General features: G+C 34.2%; 1 pseudogene; it reads left to right on the plus strand.

The window, feature by feature from the left end:
* The first annotated feature begins 347 nt into the window (after positions 1 to 347).
* On the plus strand, positions 348 to 526 carry LOC138987685 (small nucleolar RNA U3; annotated as a pseudogene).
* The last annotated feature ends 3,038 nt before the right edge of the window (positions 527 to 3,564 follow it).

Here is a 3,564-nt window from a genome sequence, read left to right on the forward strand (position 1 = left end):
TGGGAGCAGAATAGTTATAAGTGTATGAGCTATTTACCCCCATGATCATGTGGCCAGCTGGAAGCTGTGGCACTGCAGCTGCCCAGCATCATAAGAGAGTAAGTAAGACAAATCACTAGACCCTGGAAAAGATCAGAATTCAAGACTGGAAGTATGGTTTTCACTGGATGAATATTGCTTTTTGCATCATTGTAAAGCAGAAAAATCATGGAACCACCCTAAGTTGGAACCATCTGCACCAAAAATAGAAATTTCAAATTTCAAGGATCATTTCTATGAGCTTCCCTCATTGCTCAGACAGTAAAATTGTCCGCTTTCAATGCTGGAGACCTGGGTTCAATCCCTAGTTCATTATGAAAGAAGTTTCTCTGAATGTGTAGAGCACCTGAAACCCTAAGTAAGAAGCTCAGTGTTCCCTTGTGAGTGTGAAGCTGCTTTTTGGTGTTGGTTCTGCAACTGCCATTTGCCACAGATGATCATTCTTCTTTTCCTTTGGGGAGCAAGAGGGAGAGGACACTGCCTGAGTAAAACAAAGAACAAAAAATAAGCTTTAAAGTACTTTCTAATTTGCCTACAAACTGGAGGAATATGTGAAATTGCAAAAAATGTAAAATTGAAACAATAAATTGGTGACATCAGTTCATATGAGAATTTTATTAACTTTATTCTTTATTTATGGGAATTTAACAGCTTAGAAATGAGTAGGTTTTTTTATTTTAAAATTTAACTACAGAATTATTAGTAATCTTCGTTAAGCCAATTTATACTTTTTCCCCTCTTTCTTCTCATGAGAGGAAAGTCTTCATATAATCTTTGGTTTAAGTTAATGAGCACATTGAAATATTTTATATATTTGCAAGAGAATGTTAACATTCATTCATACAGAGTAAACAAAAATTTCTTTTCTGGATTCATAACTACACCCAATACCACTTAAATTTAAGAAATAATAGTTTTGGACACATAAATTGATAGAACAGAATAGAGAGTTCAGAAATAAACCCACTTATATATATAGTCAATTAAATTATGAGAAGGGAGCCAAGAATATACAATGGGGAAAGGAAGCTTCTTCAATAAATGGTGTTGGGAAAACCAAAAAGCCACATGCAAAAGAATGAAATGGGACCACTAACTTATACCATATGCAAAAATTAACTCAAAGTGGATTAAAGTCTTGAATGTAGGACCTGAAACCATAAAACTCCTAGAAGAAAGCACAAGTCACAAATTCCTTGAATTATTTTTTATAATGATTTTTTTTAAATTTTATACTAGAAATAAAGGCAATGAAGTTGAAAATAAACAAGTTGGATTACATCAAAGTAAAATTTCTACACAGCAAAGGAAACCATCAGCAAAATTAAAAGGCAACCTACTGAATGGGAGAAAATCTTTGCAAAACATAAAGGATCAAGGGTTAATATTCAAAATATACAAAGAATCAGAACAACTCAGTTAAAAAAAACAATGATTTTAAATGGGCAGAAGACCTGAATATTAATTTTTCCAAAGAAGACATAGAGAAGGCCAACAGGTACATGAAAAGGTGCTCAACATCACAAATCATTAGGAAATCCAAATCAAAATCACAGTGAAATACCACCTGACAGCTATTAGAGTGAATATTACTAAAAAAGCTGGAAATAGGAAATGCTGGTGAGGAAGGATGTGGAGAAAGACAACCCTTGTACACTAATGGCTGCTGCTGCTGCTAAAGCAGCTTCAGTCGTGTCCGACTCTGTGCGACCCCATAGACAGCAGCCCACCAGGCTCCCCTGTCCCTGGGATTCTCCAGGCAAGAACACTGGAGTGGGTTGCCATTGCCTTCTCCAATGCAAGAAAGTGAAAAGTGAAAGTGAATCGCTCAGTCGTGTCTGACTACTAGCGAACCCATGGACTGCAGCCCACCAGGCCCCTCCGTCCATGGAATTTTCCAGGCAAGAGTACTGGAGTGGGGTGCCATTGCCTTCTCCACACTAATGGCAGTAAAGTAAATTGGTGTAGTCACTGTGGAAAACAGTATAGAGGTTCCTCAAAAATTAAATGTGCTGCTATCACATGATACAGAAATTCCACTTCTGGGTATTTATCTAAAGAAAACAAAAATACCCAACTAGAAAAGATATATGCATTCCCATGTTCAATGAAGCATTATTTACAATCAAGATATGGAAACAATCTGTGTTCATGGATCAATGGATTAAAAAATGTGATACACACATATGTATATATAATGAAATGTTATTTAGACATAAAAAGTGATTGTCATTTTCAACAACATGGATGGATTTGTGGGGATTACATTAGGTAAAACAAACCAGACAGAGAAAGACAAACACAATAGGAGCCCATTTATATGAGGAATCTAAAACCAAGCTCATAGATACAGAGAACAGACAGCTGGGTCCCAGATTGGGGAGTGGGAAGGAGGAGATGGGAGAAATGGGTAAAGTGAGTCAGAAGGCAAAAACTTCCAGTTATAAAAGAAATAATCCAAGGGGATGTAATGTACAGCAGAGTGATCATCATTAATAATACTATATTTCATATTTGGAAGTTTCTAAGAGAATAAATATTAAAATTTTTATGATTAAAATTAAAATTATAATAAATTAAAATTATTAATATTAAAAAATTTGTAACTATATATGGTGACAGATAGTTAACTAGACTTATGATGGATACCATCTAGCAGTATATTCAGATATCAAATCATTATGTTCTACACCTGACGTTAATATAATATTGTATGTCAGTTATGGGGCTTCCCTGGTGGCTCAGACTGTAAAGGATCCCCCTGCAAAGCAGAAGACCTGGGTTCAATCCCTGGGTCGGGAAGACCCCCTGGAGAAGGAGATGACTGCCCACTCAGTATTCTTGCCTGGAGTGTTCTTGCCTGCTCCTCAGTCCATGGGGTCGCAAAAGAGTCAGACATGACTTAGCGACTAACACTTCATTTCATAAGTTATATCTCAATTTCTTTTTTGTTTTAGTTTTTAAATGTTTTAGTTTAATAAGATTTTTTTCAAGTGTTTCAGTATGAACCAAAAATTAATGAGAAAAAAATAAGTAAACATCAAAATTGATACCATCCACATGAGTCAACAAGGGACAAGAAATGAGCAGTTGATAAAGGAAAATTAATGAGGCTTCAAGAGAATGAAATAGAAATACAAAATAATAAATTATGTTTCAAAATAACATTGAGATTTGAAATGGATGAGTATTATACTAGAAAGAATTTTTAAATGTAGAGAAATAGTGACTGCATTCTAATTAAATCATAACAGATGATAGACTTTTTTGACTTTTTAAGTACCAAAAGAAACATCTATTTTTACTTTATAATGAATTCATGTACTAAAAAATGTATTCAGAAAAAAATTCATATTGGGATTGAAGTCAAAGAAAGACCTAGTTTAAAATGCAAGACATTCATTGTAGAAAAATGTCTGCTAAAAAGAACAAAAAGAACAAAAAATATGAAGCCAAAATGGATAAATAAAGTGATTAACAAAAATGTTAACAAAAGAATTCATAATTGCCTTTCAAAGTAGTATA

Source organism: Bos mutus, chromosome 4 (assembly GCF_027580195.1).
Source record: "Bos mutus isolate GX-2022 chromosome 4, NWIPB_WYAK_1.1, whole genome shotgun sequence".
NCBI classification, from domain to species: domain Eukaryota; kingdom Metazoa; phylum Chordata; class Mammalia; order Artiodactyla; family Bovidae; genus Bos; species Bos mutus.